The 26,393-nt window shown below is 38.5% G+C and overlaps 1 long non-coding RNA gene across 1 annotated transcript in view; it reads left to right on the plus strand.

The window, feature by feature from the left end:
• Nucleotides 1-22,028, plus strand: part of LOC112835315 (uncharacterized) — a 103,765-nt gene extending 81,737 nt beyond the window's left edge. Inside the window, exon 5 of the long non-coding RNA XR_003211175.2 lies at nt 21,542-22,028. This is a non-coding gene — a long non-coding RNA (uncharacterized lncRNA). The remainder of the gene's footprint in view (nt 1-21,541) is intronic.
• Nucleotides 22,029-26,393: the final 4,365 nt, after the last annotated feature.

Here is a 26,393-nt window from a genome sequence, read left to right on the forward strand (position 1 = left end):
TACCTGCATATTTAACAGAATCACAAACCCGACGTGTCTAAAATACTCCCTCCTTGCCTGCTCCACCCTCACCAAGATCCCTGCTACAAACTGTGTTCTCCAACTTTCCCTTCTGTCAATAAATGGCATCATAATCCCAGGTACTCAACACCCTCCTTTTCTCATATAATTCATCAGGACACAGGGCCAACGGCTGCCATCAAATACAGGGAGTCATGGCTTACCAGAGCAGAGTTACAAGTGGAAACCACCATGAGAGAGCTGGGGGAGGGAAATCTGAACTGTAGTTGACACATTGCTGGAGGCTCAGTGTGGACATCTGAGAGTTAAAAATTCCAGTAGTATCTGTTTCTAGGGAGGTCCCCACAATATTGTGAGACTTACCCCCAGCAGCTTGGCTGGGTTCCCATTATAAATATTGAAGAAAAATCCCCTTATGCTTCTGGCAAGGGGAGGAGTAAAGAACCTGTTTTGAAATATGTCGGAGTATTCTGTTCTTCTTAACAAGGTCTGACCTCAGGGGAAACTAGTTAACGAGAACCTAACCTGCTGGGGTTTTATCAGAGCCCAACTGACCTAAGGAAAGGGAAATACTCAACCCCAGCCCACTCTAGCCATCCTGCCCCATTTAAGGTGGACCAACAAACAAACAAACAAAACCACCTGAGAAATTGGTATGAATTTCACAGTCCATAGGCACAGGCTCATGGAAAGACTGAGACCTAATCATAGGACTACAGAATGCTTCCCCTTCCCCACCCCACCACCACAACACCAAAAGACTATTTACAGCAGTTCCTTTTACCCGGTATATCATGTCTGGCTATCAAGAAAAAATTACAAGGCATACCAAAAGACAAACAACACAATTTGGAGAGACAAAGAAAGCATCAGAACTAAACATGACAGAGATGTTGGAATTATCAGACTGGGAATACCAAAAGTAGAAGAAAGAGGGAGGGAACGAAGAAATATTAGAAACAGTAGTGATTGAAAATTTCCCCAAATTAATATCTAGACACCAAATCACAGATCCAGGAGGCTTAGAAAACAACAAGCCATCTAAATGCCAGAAAAATTACACCTGGGCATATAATTTTCAGACTACAGAAAATCAAAAAAAAAAAAATCCTGAAAGAAACCAGCAGGGGTGGGGAGAAACATTTCGCCTATAAAGGAACAAAGATAAAAATTGCATCCAACTTCTCAGAAACCATGCAAGAAAAAGAGCGTTGAGTGAAATATTTAAAATGTCAAGAGAAAAATCTCTACCCACCTATAATTCTGTATCCTGTGAAGTTATCCTTCAAAAGTGAAGGACACATAAAGACTTTTTCAGACAACCAAAAATTGAGGGAATTTGTTGCCAGTAGACCTACTTTACAAGAAATGTTAAAAGAAGTTCTTTAGAGAAAAGGAAAATAAGGGTCAGAAACTCAGATCTTACATGAAGTAAGGAAGTACGTCAAAAGAAGAATAAGTAAAGAGAAAATAAAAACTTTTTGTTTTCTTTTTTTAAAAAAATATTTATTTATTTATTTATTTAGGAGAGAGAGAGAACATGAGCAGGGGGAAGGGGCAGAGGCAGAGAGAGAAGCAGACTCCCCAGAGAGCAGGGAAGCCCGATGCGGGGCTCAATCCCAGGACCCTGGGACCATGACCTGAGCCAAAAGCAGACACTTAACTGACTGAACATTTAGGCACCCCAACTTTTAGTTTTCTTATTCTTAATCGATCTAACAGATAACAGTTTGCTCAAAATAATAACAGCAACAATGCATTTGATTATGGATGCTTATGTATCTATCTGCCTATGAATGCTTATATATAAGTGAAATGAATGACAACAACAATGCAAGGGACAGGAAGGAAGGGTTGGGGTTATTTTGTTATTATAAGGTACTTACACTACATATGAAGTGGTATATAGTTACTTGAAGGTAGGCTAGCTATAAATGTATATTCCAAACTCTAAAGCAGCCACTAAAAGAAGTAAAAAGAGAAATATAACTGATATGCTAAGAAAGGAAACAAATGAAATCCTATAAAATGCTCCATTTAAATCATAAAAGGCAGAAAAGAGTAGAAGACAAAAATAAGAACAAAGAACAAGAGCAACAAATAAAAAAAGAGTAACAAACAAGGTAGATATTAGTCCAATTATATCAATAATCATTTTGAACATCACTGGTCTAAATGTACAAATTAAAAAACAGATCTTCAGAATGGATCATAAAAGAAGACCTAACTATATGTTGTCTACAAGAATCCTACAGTAGGGGCACCTAGGTGGCTCAGTCAGTTAAGTGTCTGCCTTTGGCTCAGGTCATGATCCCAGGGTCCTGGGATGGAGCCCCACATCGGGCCCCCTGCTCAGTGGGGAGCCTGTTTCTCCCTCTTCCTCTGACGTTTCCCCTGCTTGTGCTGTCTCACTCTCTCTCGCTCACTCTCAAATAAATAAATAAAATCTTAAAAAAAGAGAATCCCACATTAAATCTAAAGACACATACAGATTAAAAGTAAATGAATGAAGGAAAATATTCCATGCTAACACACACAAAGAGGCAAGAGTAGAAAGGAAAGTTATCAGAGATAAAGAAGGACATTACATAATGATAAAGAAGTCAATTCTCCAAGAAGACATAAAAATTCTTACTGTGTATGTTCCAAACAATAGAGCATTCAGCTATGTAAGGCAAAAACTAAGAATTGCAAAGAAAAATAGATGAATTTATTATCATATTTGGAGACTTCCAACACCCCTCTATCAGAAATGAACAGATTCAGCAGACAAAAAATCAGTAAGCACATAGGTAACTCAACAACACCATCAATCAACTGGATGTAATTGACATCCGTAGACTGCTTTATTCAACAACAGTAGAATATACATTCTTCTCAAAATCACGTGGAACATTCACCAAGATATAACACATTCTAGGCCATAAAACACACCTTAACAAATTTAAAAGAATCGAAATCGTACAATATCTGCTCACAGTGGAATTAAACTAGAAATCAGTAACAAAAATAAAACTGGAAAATCCTCAGATACATGGAGATTAAAAACATACTTCTATTTTTTTTTTTTAAGATTTTATTTACTTATTTGGGAGAGAGAGCACACAAGCAGGGGAGGGGCTGAAGGGGAAGGACAAGCAGACTCCGTGTTGAGCACAGAGTCCCATGCGGGGCTCGATCCCAGGACCCTGGGATCATGACCTGAGCTGAAGGCAGACGCTTAACCAACCAAGCCGCCCAGGCATCGCTAAACAATACACTTCTAAATAACAGCTGGGTCAAAGAAGAAACTACAAGAGAAACTCAAAAATATTTTTGACCAAATGAAAATGAAAACACAACTTGTCAAAATTTGTGGGATGCAGTGAAAGCAGTGTTTAGTGGGAAATGGATAGCACAGAGGGCATATATAAAGATATAAAATTAATAATCTAAGTTTCCAACCCAGGAAACTAGAAAAAGAAAAGCAAATTGAATAAAAAATAAGCAGAAAGAAAAAAAATAAGAATAAGACCAGAAATCAATGAAACTGAAAATAGGAAATCAAGAGAAAGGTCAGTGAAACCAAAAACTGGCTCTTTGAAAAGATCAATAGAATTGATAAGCCTTTGCTGGGCTAACTGAGAAATAAAGAGAGAGAACACAAATTAGTAATATCAGAAATGGAAGAGGAATATCAATACAGATTCTGTGAGTGTTAAAAAGGATAAAGAAATGCTATTAACAACTGTATGCATATAAATGTGATAACCTAGATGAAAAGAACCAATTCCTTGAAAGACACAATTTGCCAAAACCCACATAAGAAGAAATAGACAAGCTGGATAGGACTATATCTACTAAAAAAATTGAGTCAATAATCACCTTCCAAAACAGAAAGCACCAGGCCCAGATGGGTTCACTGCTGGAAAGGTACTAAATATTTAGGAAGAAATTATACCAATTCTCTACAGTATCTTTTACAGGACAGAAGCAGAATGAATACTTCCTAAGTCATTCTATAAGGACAGGAAACCAAATACCAAAACTAGACAAATACATTGCAAGAAAAGAAAACTACAGACCAATATCCCTTGTCAACATAGATGGAAAATCCCCAACAAAATATTAACAGGTTAAATCCAACCATGTATAAAAATAATTACACACCACAACCAAGTGGGAGTTATCCCAAGTATACAAGTCTGACTCAACATTAAAAAATCAATCGGTGTTTTGGTTTTGTTGACTGTTTTTTTTTTTTTTTTTTTTTTGCTGTGCAAAAGCTTTTTATCTTGATGAAGTCCCAATAGTTCATTTTTGCCCTTGTTTCCCTTGCCTTTGGCGATGTTTCTAGGAAGAAGTGGCTGCGGCTGAGGTCGAAGAGGTTGCTGCCTGTGTTCTCCTTTAGGATTTTGATGGACTCCTGTCTCACATTTAGGTCTTTCAACCATTTGGAGTCTATTTTTGTGTGTGGTGTAAGGAAATGGTCCGGTTTCATTCTTCTGCATGTGGCTGTCCAATTTTCCCGACACCATTTGTTGAAGAGACTTTTTTCCACTGGACATTCTTTCCTGCTTTGTAGATTAGTTGATCATAGAGTTGAAGGTCCATTTCTGGGCTCTCTATTCTGTTCCATTGGTCTATGTGTCTGTTTTTGTGCTGGTACCATACTATCTTGATAATGACAGCTTTGTAATAGAGCTGGAAGTCCAGAATTGTGATGCCACCAGCTTTGCTTTTCTTTTTCAACATTCCTCTGGCTATTCGGGGTCTTTTCTGGTTCCATACAAATTTTAGGATTATTCGTTCCATTTCTTGGAAAAAAATGGTTGGTATTTTGATAGGGATTGCATTGAATGTGTAGATTGCTCTAGGGAGCATTGACATCTTCACAATACTTGTTCTTCCAATCCATGAGCATGGGACGTTTTTCCATTTCTTTGTGTCTCCCTCAATTTCTTTCATGAGTATTTTATAGTTTTCTGAGTACAGATTCTTTGCCTCTTTGGTTAGATTTATTCCTAGGTATCTTATGGTTTTGGGTGCAATTGTAAATGGGATCGACTCCTTAATTTCTCTCTCTTCTGTCTTGTTGTTGGTGTATAGGAATGCCACTGATTTCTGTGCATTGATTTTATATCCTGCCACTTTACTGAATTCCTGTATGAGTTCTAGCAGTTTTGGGGTGGAGTCTTTTGGGTTTTCCACATAAAGTATCATATCATCTGCAAAGAGTGAGAGTTTGACTTCTTTGCCGATTTGGATGCCTTTGATTTCTTTTTGTTGTCTGATTGCTGTGGCTAGGACTTCTAATACTATGTTGAATAGCAGTGGTGATAGTGGACATCCCTGCCGCGTTCCTGACCTTAGGGGAAAAGCTCTCAGCTTTTCCCCATTGAGAATGATATTTGCTGTGGGTTTTTCATAGATGGCTTTTAGGATATTGAGGTATGTACCCTCTATGCCTATACTCTGAAGAGTTTTGATCAAGAAAGGATGCTGTACTTTGTCAAACACTTTTTCTGCATCTATTGAGAGGACCATATGGTTCTTGTTCTTTCCCCTATTAATGTATTGTATCACATTGATTGATTTGCGGATGTCGAACCAGCCTTGCAGCCCAGGGATAAATCCCACTTGGTCATGGTGAATAATCCTTTTAATGTACTGTTGGATCCTATTGGCTAGTATTTTGGTGAGAATTTTTGCATCCATGTTCATCAAGGATATTGGTCTGTAATTCTCCTTTTTGATGGGGTCTTTGGTTTTAGGACCAAGGTAATGGTGGCCTCATAAAACAAGTTTGGAAGTTTTCCTTCCATTTCTATTTTTTGGAACAGTTTCAGAAGAATAAGTATTAATTCTTCTTTAAATGTTTGGTAGAATTCCCCTGGGAAGCCATCTGGTCCTAGGCTTTTGTTTGTTGGGAGATTTTTGATTACTGTTTCAATTTCCTTAGTGGTGATAGGTCTGTTCAGGTTTTCTATTTCTTCCTGGTTCAGTTTTGGTAGTTGATACATCTCTGGGAATGCATCCATTTCTTTCAGATTATCTAATTTGCTGCCATATAGTTGCTCATAGTATGTTCTTATAATTGTTTGTATTTCTTTGGTGTTGGTTGTGATCTCTCCTCTTTCATTCATGATTTTGCTGATTTGGGTCATTTCTGTTTTCTTTTTGATATGTCTGGCCAGGGGTTTATCAATCTTGTTAATTCTTTCAAAGAATCAGCTCCTAGTTTCGTTGATCTGCTCTACTCTTCTTTTGGTTTTTATTTCCTTGATTTCTGCTCTGATCTGAATTTCTCTTCTCTGAAACAGTCAACAAAACCAAAAGACAACCGACCAAATCAGAGAAGATATTTGCAAATGACCTATCAGATAAAGGGCTAGTATCCAAAATCTATAAAGAACTTATCAAACTCAACACCCAAAGAACAAATGATCCAATCAAGACATGGGCAGAAGACATGAACAGACATTTTTCCAAAGAAGACATCCAAATGGCCAACAGACACATGAAAAAGTGCTCAACATCATTCGGCATCAGGGAAATCCAAATCAAAACCTCCATGAGATACCACCTCACATCAGTCAGAATGTCTAAAATTAACAAGTCAGGAAACGACAGATGTTGGCGGGGATGCGGAGAAAGGGGAACCCTCCTACACTGTTGGTGGGAATGCAAGCTGATGCAGCCACTCTGGAAGACAGTATGGAGGTTCCTCAAACAGTTGAAAATAGAGCTACCATATGACCCAGGAATTGCACTACTGGGTATTTACCCCAAAGATACAAATGGAGGGATCTGAAGGGGTACGTGCACCCCAATGTTTATAGCAGCAATGTCCACAATAGCCAAACTATGGAAAGATCCAAGATGTCCATCGACAGATGAATGGATAAAGAAGATGTGGTATATATATATATATATATATATATATATATATATATATATATATACACACACACACATATATACATATTCCATTGTGTGTGTATATATATATATTTATTTATTTATACAATGGAATATTATGCAGCCATCAAAAGGAATGAAATCTTGCCATTTGCAATGACGTGGATAGAACTGGAGGGTGTTATGCTGAGTGAAATAAGTCAATCAGAGAAAGACATGTATCATATGACCTCACTGATAGGAGGAATTCTTAATCTCAGGAAACAGATTGAGGGTTGCTGGAGTGGTGGGGGGTGGGAGGGATGGGGTGGCTGGGTGGTAGACATTGGGGAGGCTATGTGCTATGGTGAGCGCTGTGAATTGTGCAAGACTGTTGAATCACAGACCTGTACCTCTGAAACAAATAATACATTATATGTTAAAAAAAAAAAAAGAAGAAGATAGTAGGAAGGGAGAAATGAAAGGGGCAAATCGGAGGCGGAGACGAACCATGAGAGACTGTGGACTCTGAGAAACAAACCGAAGGTTCTAGAGGGGAGGGTGTGGGGGGACGGGTTAGCCTGGTGATGGGTATTAAAGACGGCATGCACTACATGGAGCACTGGGTGTTATACGCAAACAATGAATCATGGAACAGTACCTCAAAAACTAATGATGTAATGTATGATGATTAACATAAGATAATAAAAAAAAATCAGTGTAACCCATCACATCAATAGTCCAAAAAAGAAAAATTACATGACCATATCGATCAATGCAGGAAAAGCATTTTACAAAATCCAACACCCAATCATTATAAAAGCTTGCAGTAAAGTAGGAATAGAGGGGAACTTCCTCATCTTTATAAAGAATATCTACAAAAACAATACAGCTAATATCATGCTTAATTATGAGAAACTAGAAGCTTTCCCACTAAGGTCAAGTACAAGGCAAGGATGCCTTCTCTCACCACATCTTTTCAACATCACAGTGTAAGTCTAAGCTAATCCAATAAGATAAGAAATGGAAATAAAAGATGCACAGATTGAGAAGGAAGGAACAAAACTGACTTCGTTTGCAGATGACATGGATATCTGTGTAGAAAATCTGAAAGAACTGACAGAAAGACTCCTGGAACTAATAAACAATTTTAGCAAGGTCGTAGGATACAAGGTTAATATATAAAAGTCAATCACTTTCTTATCTACCATCAGGTTGAATTGGAAATTTAAAACAGAATACTCGTTTACATTAGCACCCCAAAAATGAAATACCTGGGCATAAATCTAACAAAATATGTGCAAGAGCTCTACAAAACTGATGAATGAAATCAAAGAACTGATGAAGTGGAGACATATTCCGTCTTCATAGATAAGAAGATTCAATGTTGCTAAGATATCAGTTTTTCCCAATTTGATCTCTACACTCAATGCAATCCCAATTAAAAATCCAACCAAGTTATTTTGTGCATAACAAACTGATTCTAAGTTTATGTGGAGAGGCAAAAGACCAGAATAGCCAACAAAATATTGAAGAGGAAGAGCAAAGTTAGAGGACAGTACCCAACTTCAAGACTTACTATAAAGATAGCGTGCTTTTGGTGAAAGAATGGACAAATAGATCAAAGGAACAGGAAAGAGAGCCCAGAATTAAAACAAATAAATATAGTCAACTGACCTTTGATAAGGGAGCAATGGCAATACAATGGAGCAATGATAGTCTTTTCAACAAATGGTGCAGGATCAATTGGACATCCACATGCAAAAAAAAATGAATCTAGGTACAGACTTTACACCTTTACAAAAATTAACTCAAAATGATCACAGATCTAAATGTAAAATGTGAAACTGTAAAGCTCCTAGAAGAGAAGACAAAAAACCTAGATGACTTTGGGTATAATGGCAATGACTTTTTATTTATTTTTTATTTTTTAAGATTTATTTATTTATTTTAGAGAAAGAGAGCGAGCGAGCAAGCACGAGTGAGGGGAGGGGCAGAGGGAGAGAGAGAGAGAGAGAGAAGCAGACTCCCTGCTGAGTGCAGAGCCCAATGCGGGGCTCCATCCCATGACCATGAGATTATGGGCTGAGCCGAAACCAAGAGTCGGACACTTAACCAACTGAACCAACAATGTACCCCGGCAACGACTTTTTAAATACAACACCAAAGGCACAATTCATGAAAAAAATAATTGATAAGATGTACTTTGTTAAAATGAAAAGCTTCTGCTTTGCAAAAGACAATATCAAGAATCTTAGGAGACAAGCCACAGACTGGGAGAAAATATTTGCAAAAGACACATCTGCTTAAGAACTGTTAATCCAAAATATACAAAGAATTCTTAAAACTCAACAATAAGAAAACAAGCAACCTTTAAAAAAGTGGGCCAAACACCTCAATAAATACCTCATTAAAGAATATAAAGATAGCAGACAAGCATATGAAAAGATACACTACATCGTATGTCATCAGGGAAATGCAAATTAGGACATCGATGTTATACCACTACACACCTATTAGAATGGTCAAAATTTGGAACACTGACAATATTAAATCCTGGTGAGGATGTGGAGCAGCAGGAACTTTCATCCATTGCTACTGGGAATATAAAATGGTACAGCTACTTTGGAAGACAGTTTGGTGGTTTCTTAAAACACTAAAGATACTCTTACCATATGGTCCAGCAAATGTGCTCCTTGTATTTACACATAGGAGTTGAAAACATGTCCACACAAAGACCTGTGCATAGATGTTTTAACAGATTTATTCACAATGCCACAAATTGGACGCAACCAAGATGCCCTTCGGTAGTTGAATGGATAAATTCTGGTACATCCAGACAATGGAATATTATTCAGTGCTAAAAAGAAATGAGCTGTCAAGCCATGAGAAGACACGGAGGACACTTACATGCATATTACTGTGTAAAAGTTGCCAATCTGAAAATTGTACATATTGTGTAATTTCAACTCTATAATCTTCTGGAAAAGGCAAAACTATGGAGACAGTAAAAAGATCAGTGGTTGCCATGGTTTTGGGGATTGGGGAGGGATAAATAGGTGGAGCACAGAGGATTTTTAGGCCAGTGAAAATACTCTGTGCGATGTAATAATGATGGCTACACATCATTATGCATTTTTGAAAACCCAAAGAACGTACAATGCTAGGAATGAACCAAAATGTAAACTATGAACTTTGGGTGATTTTGGTGTCAGTGTAAGGTTCATCGACTGTAGCAGATGTACCACTCTACTAGGGTTGTTCATAATACGGGACACTGTTCATGTGTCAGGGTAAGGGTCACACTTTTTTTCAAAAGTTAATGTTATTCCACTTTACTTTTACAAAAGACCTACCATAGTACTTATTTTCACTAACTGAAAGAAATCCAAAGAGGATTTTTGCTTTCACAGAAAAAGGCAAAAAGCAAAAATAGTATTCAGTGTTTGTTTTGCAGAGAACCTTTATAGCGGCAGTGCACACCCTGAGCAACAAGAGTGGCCCCGCCAAACTCCTTCCTCAGGAACTACACTCAGCATCCCCGCATCAAGCCACCATAGCTTTGAACTGTGTCTGTGCACATCTGTGATTTATCTTTATTTTGTGCATCTGTTAACAAGATGTATCCTAAGATATCAGAAAAGCCTAATGGAGGTTATTTTTTGGGTCTGGGAAAGCTCAAAACTTTTTCCATATAACTTAATGGTAATTGCTTTTTCATTTCATGCCATTTTGGTTTGTGAAAATTTTCACAGAAATACTACTTTTGGATAGCAGGTGAAACCTACATATGGGAAATCTCTGTACCTTCTCCTCAATTTTGCTGCGAATGTTAAACTACTCTAAAAAGTTAGAGTGTTAGTAAAAAAATATAACTGATATGCTGCTTCTATTAAATATTATTCTGGAAGTCCTGGCCAGGGAAATAAGACAAGGAAAATAAACAAACAACATATGTATTGGAAAGGAAGAAGTAAAACTTCCAATTATTGTGTGCACAGGAAACCGTAATGGGATTTACAAACAAAACAAAAGAAAACAACTAACACTAGGAGGTAGCTTTACTGTGGTTGCAGAATACAAGGTTAATATGTAAAAATCAATTATAATGTTACACACTAGCAGAAAACAATTGGGAAATAAGATTAAAGCATTTATTACAGTAGCAAAACATCAAATACCTAGGCATAAATCCATCAAAAGATATGCAAGATCTTTGTACTGAAAACTATAAAACATTGCTAAGAGATACTAAAGACATAATTAAAAATAGAGAGATACCACATTCTTGGATTGGAGACTCAATATTGTCAAGATGTCAGTTTTCCCCATATTGATCTTGAGATTCAACATAATCCCAATCAAAAACCCAGGGGGTGATTTAAAATTATTATGAAAGTGCGAAGAATCTAGAATAGTCATAATGATTTTGAAAAAACAAAATTTGATAGTTGCAATATTTGCTTTAGAACTTTAATCAAGATAAAGTGGCATTGGCATAAGGGTAAACAAATGGGTCAATGGAGCATTATAGAGTCCAGAAATAGACCCACAAAATATGGTCAGTTAATTTTTACAAGGTCTTAAGTCAATTAACAAGGAAAAGAAACTCTTCTTAACAAATACTGCTGGAACAATTGGATGTCCATGTGGAAAAAAACCCCTCAACCTCTATACATATATAAAATGTATGTATGGGAATATGTAACTTAAAAATTAATTTGAGATGGTTCATTGGTCTAATGTAAAAGCTAGAACAATGAAGCTTCTAGAAGAAAACATGGAAGAACATAATATTACCTGGGCATAGGCAAAGATTTCTTAGGACAAATTAAAGAAAAAAATTGATAATTTTGAACTTTAGAAAAATTAAAAGAACATCTTTAAGAAAATGAGTAGGCAAGCCACAGACTAGGAGGCCTATTTGCAATGCAAAGTTATATCTGACAAATAACTCATATCTGTATACATAAATATATCTTACATTCAACCACCTTATACAACATGGGCAAAGACTTGAACAGACAAAAGAAGATATATGAATGTCCAAAATGCACAAGAAAAAGTGTTCAACATCATTAATCAACATGAAAATGCAAATTAAAAGCACAGTGAGATATCATTTCCCTCTCACTAGAATGGCTAAAATAAAATTTAAAAAACCCAACATTGCTAAATGTTAATGTAGATGTGAAACAAACAAAAGTCTCATGTTTGGCTGGTAAGACTGTAAAATGGTACAACTATTTTGGAACTGTAAATTCCTTATAAAATCAAACATATACCTTCCCTATGGCCACAACATCTCTGCTTCTATCTGTTTAACCCAAGAAAAATGAAAACAAAAGTCTACCAAACACTTGGATAAAAATGTTGAGAGCAACTTTACTTATAATAGCCAGAGAATGGAAACAATACTAATGTTCATCAATAGGTGAATGCGTAGTCCAATTGGGGTATAGGCATAGAGTTGAATGCAATACAATCTTCAGAAATAAAAATGAATGAAACTGTTGATACACACAACAACATTGATGAATCTCAAAAATATGTTAAGTAAAAGAAGTCGGACACAAACAAGTACACACTACGTGATTCTATTTCCATGAAGTCCAAGATTATGCATGATGGCAGAAATCTGATCAACACGAGGAAGGAAGAAGTGGGGTTGGTGGTGGTTTTGACTGACAAGGACACCAGGGGTGAGGGAAGTGTTCTGTATCTTTTTATGTGTGGTAGTTACACAGGTTATAAAAACCTAAATTGAATCACCTTATTCTTCCTTTGATGGCTTCAGTTGCCCTTGGATGTAATCCAAATGTCTGTTTGTTTGTTTTCACTGCACTTACAGCACTTTAAAAGTATTTTATTTATTTTGCTATTTCCTACGAGAGGTTTTTGTTTCTTTAGTTTTGGTCCATCTCAGTCACAAGAATGCTGGACTCTGGGGGTGGAGCCTATCTTGTTCCCTATGGTATCTCCAGTGTCAGTAGTTTCATAAAGCTCTATAGTTGCTCACTACATTTTATGTCCCTTCTCTTTCCATCTCTTCCACTCCTGAGATTAATTGCCACATACAAACTAGAACTAACACACATTGTTCTTTCTGGATTTAGTTTAGTAGTATTTTTGAATTTGGCTTTCATTGCATGCATGTTGTATCTAGAGATGGTATATGATGTCCAGGTGAAGGGACTGGAGTTCCTGCCAATGTAGTAGCAGGCATTTCAAGCAATCCTAACGCTGGTGGTTAGTCATAATGCTATATTCTCATATTGTAGATTCAGACCTGGTTTAGATTCCTTGTGACAAGAAATTATTACCATCAATGAATGGAAAAGAGTATTTAAAATAGGGTAGATTTGACTGTGCGTGTCCTTTAACTGGAATGAATTAGTTTGATCACCTTAGCAATGGGTACCCTACAGGATAACACTAGATGTGTCATAGAGGAAATATCTACCACCCGTTCTGTGTATAAATTTCTGGACCAACCAATTTAACAACAAAGAGAAGCTATAACTATGTTTCTGAAATGAAGAACTACATTGCTTCAAAAGACGTAGATGCAAAAGGGCACATTGCTGTCTTTCCGTTCTTTACAAAAAACAGGCATTTTGTAACTGTTAATGAAGAGAATCCCCAAGCATTTTATATAATAATTTCCTTTTGGAAATAAAGGCTCTATTGAAAATGGGGAGATGGAAGCCAGAATATGGTGCTGAGTTAGATATTTCCTGCATATCAAAATCACCATTTCAGAGAAGAAGCTTTGACACGAAATCAGTCATATCAGTCAGGATGGCCTGGGTTATACTCTGGAAACAAACAATCCCCAAATCTCATTGGTGGAAGACAACAAAGCTTCATTTATGCTCATGCCACCTGCCCATTATGGATCAGCTGGGGCCTGTGCTCCGTGTTGTCTTCCCTCTGTGATCAAAGAGGAAGAAATAACCACTAACAGAAACATTGATGATTTTTAGAGCAGAGAGAAAAAGGGTGTATGGCAGATTGTTCGATGATTCTGGAAGCTTCCCCAAAGTAATAACATGCATTTCTTGGCCATAGTGAGCCACAAGGGCACATCTAACTCCAAAGTGAACAAAGCGGTGCAATCCTACTGTGTGCCTAGAAGGAGGGGAGGTGAGAATATTGGGTAAATAGTCCTAGTGACCAGCATCCTGATGGAAGTTTGAGCTTTTCTTCTACGATCACCATCAACACAGCCACCATCACCCCCACGGCTGCTGTCACTCCTGGTGTGCTAGTTAAATGATGCTGAGTATTGACTCCTTGCCAGGTAGGGTGCTTTATTCACTAGCTCCTTTACTCATCACAACTTTATTATGTAGATATTATTCTGACTCATTTTAGATGAGAAAATAAAGACTTAAAGAAGAAAGTACTTAAGCCTTGGTCATACATTCAGTGAGGGGAAAGAGCCAGGATCTGAACTTGATACTCTTGACTTGAGGCCTTGCGCTCTCAACCACCATGTGATACTGTCATTCTAGCCTTGCTGGAATGTGTTTAAAATTAGTACTGAAGGCTCATATCTCTAAGGCACTCTTAAGAAGTTCTTAAATTGAACCAAGGATATGCAAAGATCAGATATTTGGTACAGTCACACTGACATATCTGTCAGGTTTTTTTCTAGGCCTCGAGGACCACGTTGTCTCCATTCTTCTTGGGAGTCTATGGGCTTTCACTTCTGCCAGCAGAGGTTGCCTAGATAGCCAAGCAGATGGATGTCTGTGAAACAGGAGACGTAAGGACTAGGAGGGAAGATCCTAGGTTGGGTGACATTGTGTTCTTTTTCATGAGATCCTGTGTATCTGTTACAGAGTGATACGCTTCCTTCCAGATGTAGTACTCAGAACCCCTTAATCTGGGGTCCAGGTTTTAGGGATTGCTTCCCAGGACTTCTGAATCTCAGAACCAGCCTCTTATGAATGTCCGATTATCTTCTTAAAGTACCTCACCCTAAATTTTCTTTAAGAAACTGAAAGGATGCTTTGGCGTACTAATTTGGGTCATTAATCCTTATAGATCATAGCCTCTTGTAGAGAAATATATCACTAAGGTTTATATATTTGGACTTGTTTGTACTTCACTGACAACTTTTCATCATATTTGGATTGTACAATTTTATCTTTATTGCTTGAGGTATACCTGAAATGCCAAGGTAGGTAGCTAAGATCTATCAAATGGTCAGATAGCACCTGACCTGAACAAGGTCAACCAACCCTTTTTTCTCCTGTAATTTCTCAAGAACCTGCTAGCACTCAGACAGAGCTGCCTTTCTGTCAAATGACCCCAACGATGTTGTCATAACCCTCTTGGATGAAATCTTTTTTGTCTATTTTCTCTTGCTTGGTCTCTCTCCTCACTGCAATGATAAAATGGCTTTCTGAATTCTTTCTTCTGCTTTCAGTAAGCCTTGAAGTCACACATCTCTCCTGGTGGATATGTGTGTGTGTATCTGTTGCCAATGACCTTTCAGTCTATCTCGAGACCTCCCTCCACCCAACTTGGGAAGCCCACGTTGTTGCTAACTTTAGGAGACACTCTAAGGGTCCTGCTCATATCTCTTCATCCTCACCTCTGCAATATACAACTCTGGACCTCCCACTGCCAGGGTATGTATTTCTGTGCCTGAGGGCTTTCTCTTAACACTTTGCTTAATACATGAGAATTAACAGCCCTCATCCACCCACACACCCACCCAAAGTCCTCGACCCATGACTGATGTATACATTTGATATATAAATACCCTAGCTCCTTCATCTTTTACGTGAGATAATTCTGATTAATTGCCAGTCACCTACAGTGGCAGCTGCCTTGATAATACACCCTTTCCCTGGCTCCCTGCCCTTCCTTATCTCACTCCCCTACTCCCCTGCAGTGTCCCTTCATCCCTCCCACACACTTCCCACTTGTCCTTGTCTCAGGGTCTGCTTCCAGAGGAATCCTAACTAAGACACCAATCACGAGTAATTCTGACAAGCTAGTACTAGGTAATTTCATGAAAGATTTGTGTTTTAGAGATTTGGTAGAGCAGAGGGGTTGAACACTTGGAAAAAATATGTTTTTTTTTTCTCTAAAGAAACAAGGGTGACATGGGGGGCCAGAAGCAGAGTCCTAGTCTGCAAAGCTGGTCAAAGAGGCTGCCTCTGCTTCTTCCCAATTTTGGAGTGACTCAGAAATAGAAGGTGTGCTGACCAGAAGCTGGAGGGAAAAGAGAAGAGGTCATTTGCACAGGCAAAGCTATCAATGTTCTTGCAAGTGTGAAGGTCTGGGGGCAATTTGGAAGTTCCCATTTGTCATTAGTTTCCTCTCTGGTGAGAGAGAAGGCACCACTGTTTTGTTTTGTGCTATGCACAGGTGCACCTAATCCACGTATGGCTCTCTGTGCTCTCTGAGCCCGACTGCAAACACATCTTTCACAACATCCCAATGCATTTGTCACTTACCCAGTGTGTTTACTACCACCGGAGTTTTGCTTGGGGAACGTTCTTCCAACTCTCTTAGCTCCATCTGCCCAAGGATTTGCTTCCGATTGCAAACACCTTTCTAGGAAATTTGCATTTCCTCCAAATGTCTGGTAAAATGTTTTCCATCTCCATTTTTTATTATCTTTCCCATGTGATGATACTGTTGTATAATGGGCTCTGTGTTGGAAATCTCTTGCAGTTTGGGGGACAGGATTACCATGTATCTTCTAGCATCTTAAGTTCAACACCTCCCCCCCCATCACCATGGGTGGTCCCTGATTGTCTCCTCTTCTCTCTGCATGGGTTCCATGTGTTGAGCCTGAAAATAAGTCCTGACTTTTCCCATACCCTCACTGCCCCCATATCCAATCACCAAGTCCCCAGTCCCACTTTCACCTTACAAATACCTCTCACATCGGTTCATTTCATTTCACCTTCACGCCATCATCAGTTCATCCATGACCCCTAATAGCCCTCTGCCTCTGCTCTTTTCTCCAACTGTTTCTCCACAATGCAGCCAGACTGATCACACCAAAATGCAAATATCATCATTTCAACTTCTCTACTAAAACTTCTCCAAGTCTTCCTATTCCACTTAGGGTAACACTCAAACTCTACATTGAATCTCCAAGCCCTTTCTAACTCATCTCTTGAGAGTCATCTCTCTCCACCCTCCCTGCTGGCCTTCCCTTTCCTTTCCTCACACCCCAGGCTTTCTGCCTCCCAGCTCAGCAGCAACTCTTCCTTGCCCACCTCCTCCTCCCCACTTTCTTCCCCCACTTTCCAACCTCATGCATTGGGCTTCAACTAAATGATATTCCTTTGGGGGCTCTTCACTGATCCAAAAACTAGACTGCATCTTTACTATATTACCTATCTTCCCCACTAAACTATATTCTAGACACTCTATTCAAAGTGTCTAGAATAATGTCTGGAATATAGTTGATTAACTATACAGTGTCAAATATATTTCTGGGGTGCCTGGGCGGCTCAGTTGCTTGAGCATCCCACTCATGCTTTCTGCTCAGGTCATGATCTCACGGGTCATGGGATGGAACCCTGAAAGGAACTCTGCTCAGTGGGGAGTCCGATTGAGATTCTCTCACTCTGTCCCTGCCCCCACTCGCACACATGCACTGTCTCTCTCTAAAATCAATAAATCTTATAAATTGATATGTTTCTATACAATTATGAAGATGAAAGGGACATTATAAGAAATTATAAGTGGACATTTCTGGTCCAGTCTCTTGTCACCTACCAGTTTTGTTACTTTTATTTCGTCAATATTGGCAAAGGTTTCATCTGTAAAGAAGCTGAACTAGATGATCTCAACATTCTAAGTGCTTTTATATACTTTTATTATATATTTGATGTGAGCTAATATAACCTTACTATGTTTAGAATCCAATGTTGATGAATCAAAATAATTTGATTGTGGTTTCTTATGTCCTGGTTGACTTTTGCTTTATTGAATCCCACCTTTATATGGCTTTTTCAGCAAAAGATGGAAGAGATAGTTTAGCATCCATAAAAGTTATTTTTGACACATTCATTGTGATTGTATGTCTTTTCAGCTCCTCCTTCTAAGGTTGTTTCACAAAGATGTCATTGTATGTGAAGATTGGTCCTTATACTCTCCGTGCTTATATACAATACTAACCAGATAACCCTGGAATCTAATTAGTAAAGTGCATACAAATAGCAAAATAGTTCAGAGCTGAAAGCATGAACGGGTGCTTAGAAGACATTTACTGAGGGCTTGTTAAATGCTGAGGCTTTGTCTCTCTACATGTACGGCTTACTCTCAGAGCCACACTCCTTGGTAGGTGTTAATGGCACCCATTTTCCCAGTGGGAAAACTGAGTTTCAGAAAGCTTACTTTGGTCATAGTCTCATATGCGATTGGTAATAGAGCAAGGATTCAAAAATTCATGTTCCTGAAGAGCAAGGACTATTGTACTTTTGGTTACCTCTGAATTCCAATAAATAATTACTTACTGACTGCTCAAATGAGTGAGTGAACATTTGATCCCCAAGTCAATGGATTCCCTCTCATGTGGTGTGAATTTCCCAAGAAGAGATAGAGTAAATATGCAGGCACCCTTCTAAGCTCTGCCTAGGTTTCCATCCTTAGGATTCCAGCAGTTAGTGTTAAGACACAATGACATCTTAGTAACTGGCATCACTTTAACCAACACACATATAGTTCCAGCTCTAAATGTGCTCTAATCCAAGGGAGTGAACATTGTGATTGTAATTAACTAAATCCCAAACTGGCATGTGTCTTTTAAATGGGCATGCCCACCTCCATGATGAAAGCTAGCTGATCCTCATCTGCTCTCAGGAAGGGACGATTCTTGGTACTTGCCAATCATGGATGATCAGAGAGTCCAATGGCAGAAGCTCCAGACAGGTGACAGGTAGGGCAAAAGGATTCCGTAAGTGGCCACAACTATCCAAAACTTATATATATGCAGTGGCAAATGGGTTCTATGTATGGGATATTGAGGGTGGCTGCCTGGCACCGTGTCTAAATTGTGCACTGTCCATTTTGGATTCTTCTTAGCTTCTTGTGCCTTTTGAGGCTGCCCCGGACAGCCACTTCTAACTCTATTAAAGATGTTAGAAGCTGAGATTATGGAGGGGATTGCTCTGGGCCCCTCTCCACGCCCTAAGACTAGGATCTCACCTTTACTGTGTTTGTTCCATGCTAATGTTGGATGGGATTTTGTTAATTTTCTATTCCTTTGTTTGAAGAGTTCCTGGAAGAACCACTAAGCAGTATTTACAGGATAATAATGTCACAATCTGCAGTTCTTAATTTATTGATTCTCTGCAAGCCTTCTTTTACTTTAACTGTTGTTTTTTCCTTTCTGCTTCCAAGAGAATTAAAAGTCATTTGGTTTGTTATTGGCTTTAATCTAGTTTATTATTAGCAAGGTTATTATTTGAAGTCTAAAGGATGGTTAAGATTCTACCAGCAGTCTTGTACAAACAGTGGACACAATCCCCTCTTCATTATTTCTAGTCTTCTCTCAAATGCTGTTTTCTTAGCACTGCCAGGACATTCTTTTTTATAGATATCAGTGATCATTTGAGAAGCAAACCAAGAGTATTGAAGAACAGGTTTCACACTGTAAAAACCCGGCAGGCTTTATCACATAGAATAAAATAGTAACGATATATTTTTTTCTAATTCACTGCTGTTAGTGGAGATTTTAAAAGATGATTATAATAAGCACTCTTCTTAGCTGACCCATGAATTATTTGGTTCTGATGCTGAAATGTCAAGCAGTCAACTAAGAAAAGGAATACAATTTAACTAACAAACCTATTCCCAGAGCAGTGCAGATGGAGTTTCTACTTCTTCCCTTGAGAGACCGCTTTGTAATCCAATAGTTCTCACAGTCAGGAATTTTTTTTCTCGATATTCAGTCCAAAATTTCTCTTACCTGAGATCATCTCATCATGCAAAAAAAAAAAAAAAAAAAAACCACCAGCAGCTGGTTTAAAAAATTATCCCCTGCCGTGGTACCAACTCTCCTATTTCAGCCCTCAGTATATTTATTCTTAATAATGGATTGAGATAGATTTTTGTTGCTGGTGTCTGAGATCCCACTCCTCATTGCTACTGTTACCATTATTTTTGTTCCTTTGCATTTTTAGTCCTTTCTTTCTTATGGGCAAGCAATGTTCTAGATGCTTTCTCTTCTGGCTGATTTTTAAATGCCTTGTTTATTTGATCATGTTCAACTAGTCTTAGGCTACTCTCTAAGTGTGCATACATGACTCATCCCATCATCCGGGATCTCACACCATAGGTAGCAATCGCCACCTCCCCTGCTAGACTTCATGGCCATATATCCCGCCTGTGAGCAAGACAGAATCTCAGGACAACCACAGCACTCTCTTACTTCTCTCTCTCTCTTTCTTTCTTTAAGATTTCTTTCTTGTCCCCTAGTCTGTGAGGTCAAGAGGCTTGCTTTCTTCCTTGCCTTATGTTGCTTGCCACACCACCAATACCGTCTCATCTATCTTCCATCATCATTTTAGAAAGCTCCCACTAAGTAGAAAATGTTTTTCAACTTGGTGTAGATAGATAGACAGATGCAGATATAGATATAACATATAAGACATTTATTAAATAATAGGCTTTTGTTTTTTAGAAGTTTTAGGTTCACATTAAAATCGAGCAGAAAGTACAGAGTTCTCCCATACTCCCTCCCCACCCCACACACAACCTCCCATCATCACCATCCCGCCCCAGTGTAGTTACAACTGATGAGCCAACTTTCACCCATTATCACAAAGTTCACTTTATTATTGTACATTCATGGGTTTTGACAAATGTATACTGTCATGTATGGACCAATATAGAATCCACCCACTTTCCTCCCCAGGACCCCTAAGCTAGGATAATTTTGCTGCCCTTGATATCTCCTTGGTACAGATATATTTTACGGTCTCAACATCTTGCTTATAGATCCAGTTTTCCTTGGCTATATTCAAGAAAAAAATATAAACATCAATGGAGACAAAATATGTTATCTAACAATTTAACCCTGGATCTTAGGGGCCAACCCAGCTGAGACAACTCGAGGTTTCATATGCAGAGAGGAACACATTTAAAGGGGTTTTGTGTCATGATGACCCTTTTCCATTTAACTTTACTGCATAAAGCTATTGTCTGGACACCCTGAATTGACCCACAGTATTTCCAAGTGTGGATAATACATCATATTGAAATTGGACTCTCCCAGGTCCAGATTAAGATCAAAGAGCTATTAAGATTCTGGTGTACATCCCCATATTTAATTCAAAATAAAACAACACTAAGCCACACTAAGAATGATATTTAAATCTATTGGGTTTCTCAGCTTTTTATGTGTGCCAGAATGATTACTTGGGTGGGGTTTTTTAATATGAAATATCCTATCCTTGAAAGAAAATCTTTCCTGCACCCTATATTTGCTGATAGCCAAAGCACATGATTGGCTGCCTGTTGTAGAATCTGAAACTATTTTTTTATTTCCTATTTTTGCAAAATGTTTTGTGTTCTTGCTTTTGCTAAATAAAAACCTCGATTTTCTGACCTCAATCTCTCTGTTATATTTGTATCAATTTTATTTTTTAAATTTGGATAGAATGAAGAGAAAACAGAAGAGAGAAGGGGAGAAGACTTGGAAGCATCTGTGGAAACACTCCATTTAGCCCGGACTGGATTGTCCACTGCTGACTTGTTGATGTTCGTTGAATTTCTAAATGCCTGCATTTTCTTTCTGTGCAGTTAGCACCAAGGGAATCACAGATATTCTAATTTTCAGGTCTCTTTTTAGAGTTTCTGAAATCTTTCACGAAAATGTACACTCTGGACTCATTTCCTGCTATGCAAATTGCAACCTGGAGAATGTGCCACAAACATTAAATGGCATGCTGAATAGCACATTTCATAATTAAATAAGGTACAACTGAAGCCCCGACCTATGGCTTTAAGAATGATGAGGCCAGGGCCTTATTTGGTGAGTTTGTTAGTTTGAACTGTGTTTGCATTTAGCCAAACCAAATATTCCCAGGTGGTGCGGCCCTTTGCATCGTCACCCACTTTCCTCCCCAGGACCCCTAAGCTGCCATTCCTTCCACAAATATTTGCTGAGCCCTTGCTGTGCGTCAGGCACTGTGCAATGAAGAAAAATGAATAAAATCCATACATCATGCTACCAAAACGCTGTAGTCAAGATAAGGAAGATATTCATTCACTTGTTGATTTATCAAATACTATACAACGTTATGCAATGTAAGGCATATTGTAAGTGCTACAGCAGGTGCACAAAGCATTGTCCTAAGTCATAGTCCTGTCTGCTAACCCTGGTCTGCTGAAGCCCTTGAAAACCACAGTTTTTGACATTTGTCAGGTAGAAATAAACATATTGTAGATCTTCTCTGTTTTTTTTTGTGGGGGGGGTTGTTTGTTTGTTTTGGTTTGGTTTGGGTTTTTTTGCAGATGAAGAACTTTTCAGTGCACTGATTTTTCAGAAAAAGCCAACCTTACATAACCTCCCCTTATCAGTTTGCTTCATTCTCTTTAGGATCTCCAATAGTCCAGCCCAATAGAAATATAATACTAGTCACATCTGTAATTTTAAATTTACTGATAGTCACAATAACAAAAGTAAAAAGAGAGAGATGAAATTTATTTCAATATCTTATATAGCTAAGTACATCCCAAATGTTATCATTTCAATATGTAAACTGTAAAAAATTATTAATTTTTCTTTTCATAGTAAGTCTCTGAATTTGTATTTTACAATTCCAGCATATCTCAATTTGAACACTTTTCTAGATCTAGAATGTACTTGATCTAGGAGAGTACGGATCTAGAATGTGTAAACCCTCCATTTGAAATTACCATGCGGTAAGGAGTTCTCTACGGTCTCTAGGAAGAAGTTCTCTATGTAACAATAAGCAGAATATTTTATCTCAAGCAGCTGACATGAAAATTTCTTTGTAGGGAGACCATTATGGAAAAGAAAATGCTTCTATAAGCCAACTGTAGGGTAAAGGCAACCTCCAGGATCTGGGGATACCGTGGGAGGTGACCAGTTTTCAGGAAGGAAAGAAACACATATTAAAAGCAGGGTAATAATGAGCAGACTGGAGAGAGAAAAAAAAAAGAATCTCAGAGTGGGAAGCAAACAGGACTGGGGTTCAGGGGGAAGCTCAGGGGTATGGCGACCCCTGCCCTTCATCCCTTAGGAAATCTGCCTCACTCTAACATGGTTTTGTATCAGTGGATTTTAATTTTTGGTTGTTCCAAGATTGGGGAGGAGCTTGGAAAGGAGAATGAAGGGATGGGCAGATGTTTCGCTTACAGAGGCACAGTTCATAACTAATACCTAGAGATGTGGCCTTACCTACCAAAGGGAGGCCTAAAAATTATGACACTGCAGAAGAGTTTTGTGCTTGTACTTTTTTTCCTGCATCTAGTGTGATTTCCGAAACTTGTAAGTAAACACAGTTTCTTAGAAATCATTCATATCCCCATCACTGGACAGCATAACATCACAGTTGAGAGTGATGGGCCCAAATTCAGGTTAACTCATTTTGGAATACCAGCACTGCTCCTTACTTGCTGAGTGACTGGAGTAATAGCTTATTATCTCTCATCTGCAGCTTCCCGCTTGGCTGCAATAGGAAGAAAGGGGGTATCCACCAGATAGAGCGCACATGGTCTGCACATAGTCAGAGCGCAATGGAGGGTGGCATCACCATTACCAGACAGATCTATGCATAAACCAGCATGGTCCCTGGGACCACGGAAATGGCCTCACTCAGAATTTGTTACAAATGCAAACTCTCCAACCCATCCCCACTGCCCAGCCCTACTGAATCAACACTCTGGGGATGGACCCAGAAATCCATGTTTTAGCAAGCCCTCCAAGTGATTTGGATGCAAGCTAACGCTTGAAAAACCAATGGCCCATAACAATTCCAGATAAATAGGAAGCCACTCCATTTTAAGGACCTCCAAAACAGATGCTTCAAGCTCCCTTGGCAACTTGTTCTAATGTTTAGCCGCTCTTGTGGTCAGGAACTTCTGATTTTCCAATATGTATGTGAGGTGCTTTGAGAACCTTAGAGGGAAACTGCAATATGAAGACAAATGCGATTATTATATTACCTATTTATCCCCAAGTTGAAGCCTGTTAGTAATATTTAGCTCGTCCAGACTCTACCTTGGTAAACTCCCCTGAGAGCAATACTTAAAACAACTCTTTTCTCTTTTTAATGTTATTGTTTTCCCCTTCCTTCCATTTACTACCTGAGCTTATTATTATTTTTTTTTTTTGCTATTAAATCTTCTCTGAGATTGAACTTCCATTTGCTTTCTCACATGCCCATTCCAGTAGCTACTCACTGTATTTCCTTCAGTAGCTTTGTCTCTAAGCCCTTGTAAGTAAATATTACAAATGGCTTATGTCCCATATAAAAGTGATAAGCAACAAGTAATTGTTTATAGAGCCAAATACACTCTTTATATCTCCAAGAGTAAAAGAAATTAAATCTCTTTCTCCATCTTTCCACCCGAAATACCACGCTCCTTTAGCTGTGTGCCATGAAAGGACAACTGTTTGTCCTTGAAATAATGTTTGGCGAGTACAAAAAAGCTACAGGAGGGAAGAGATCCTAAGAAATATTATTCTCGGTCTCTCCCTTTCACGGCTTTCTGTATTTTTCCTTCAGAGCACAAAACCATTGCCCTCTTCCTGTTGCTTCTCTTTACAGAGAACATTGACCTGCTGCAGAAAAAAACTGGCCCCTAAAGCACTTGCTCATCATAGGAAGTAATGGAGCAAGACAGCCACGGCATGAAGTGGGAAATCTGGAAATGTATCCCCCTCCCCTGTCTTCTCCACTTCCCCAAGTTGCCCCTCCTTCTCGCGTTTTGTCCTTGCCTTGGTTTATAACTTAATTTCTTTTCCCAAGAAAAATCACTTGCATGTTTCAATGAGGATTTTGTAAGTATGTCTCCATACCCTACACACGCTGATAACCAGAATTCCTTCTGTAGTATGAGATACACCGGACCAGCAACAGGATCAGCAAGCAGCTACAGGTTAATGTCTATAAGGCCAGTTATGTTCCCTTAGCCCCTGTTCCCTTCTCCCCCTGCCCATTCCCTGCTGCAAATGCAGTGGGGATTTGGCCGTTCGGTGCACTGTGCTTATCTATTTGTTCTTCATACCATCACATTACTTCTAAGTTGATTTTTCTCAGCAACCGCTCTGCTTTGTTCTGAAGCCTACTACTTTCATTAAGCTTTACATAGAGGTTTCCATTCTAATATCCAAGTGGATGTTATTATGATCTATTTTATGCAGTATGGCATATACCATCTCGAGTTACTGTTCATGCCACCATCATTAAAGGCAGTTTAGTGTCCCTGTCAGGAGCCCCAGAATTCATGGGTTTTTAACAGCTATAAAAACACACGTATATTCCATAATGACAAAGCTGCACAAGGGAAGCGGATCTTTGTGGAAAAGGAGAGACCTTGCTTAGCGTTTCAAAAACCAAAAATACTATTGTTTTCAGGGCATTTTACTTTTTATTTTTTTCCATCAAAATGAAAAATGCTTTAATTTAATTTCTTAAATATGAGAAGTGGTGTAGTTATGACTCCCCCCTTTGCTAGATTTTTTAGTTATTTCATTTTAAAAAAGAATTGTTGCCTCTCTGGAATAAAATTGTACTTGCATAAAAATTTGTCAGTTCGTAGTGTGTGTTCATTTTGCCTGCATTTTACTCCGTGCTGACTGCTGCCTGTAAATCTGGAAGAGCCGACATGCTTTTGTCTGCTGAGTCAATGCTTTCGTGTAAGTTCTTTTCCCGAGGCCTGATGATTGTTTTGGTCGCACAAAGTTAATGTTTATGGTTTAATCTGTGTTAATTTTTGGATAATTAGTGTAAGGATTTTATTAATATCTGTAAATGCAAACATAGCCCCAAAGTTAATAATTAAAAAAGCCTTTGAGATGGCAAATTTAACTCTATCAAATGACAAAATAATAGACAATTAAGGATCATGGATATCCTGGTTTCTCTTGGTCATGTTACCCACCCTCAATTTTTCATGTGCCTCTAGATTTTCTCTTTCATTATTCCCTCAATTATGCACTACCCCCCTTGTCCCTAACCACCAAATAATGCTCATATCTACCTAATTGCTTATTCTTGTGAGGACTGTATGGGTCCAGGTATTGTTTCTCTGCATGTATATTTCTACATGGAGAAGAGACATATCTGTAAAAATGAACATGGAGAGAGAGAAAGCATCTTTGATCAGCATTTCTTGTCCATGGCCTTTTAAATTTTATTTTAATTGCAGTATAGTTAACATACAGAGTTGGATGGGTCACAAAAGGTAAGCCAGTGGTGACTTGACTTTTTACCCGGTGGAACCGAGAAGCCCCTTTACAATTCCATTGTATGTGTAAT

The sequence above is a fragment of the Callorhinus ursinus genome, unplaced genomic scaffold, assembly GCF_003265705.2.
Source record: "Callorhinus ursinus isolate GAN/ISIS: 27379988/994484 unplaced genomic scaffold, GSC_fseal_2.0 scaffold11, whole genome shotgun sequence".
Lineage (NCBI taxonomy): Eukaryota > Metazoa > Chordata > Mammalia > Carnivora > Otariidae > Callorhinus > Callorhinus ursinus.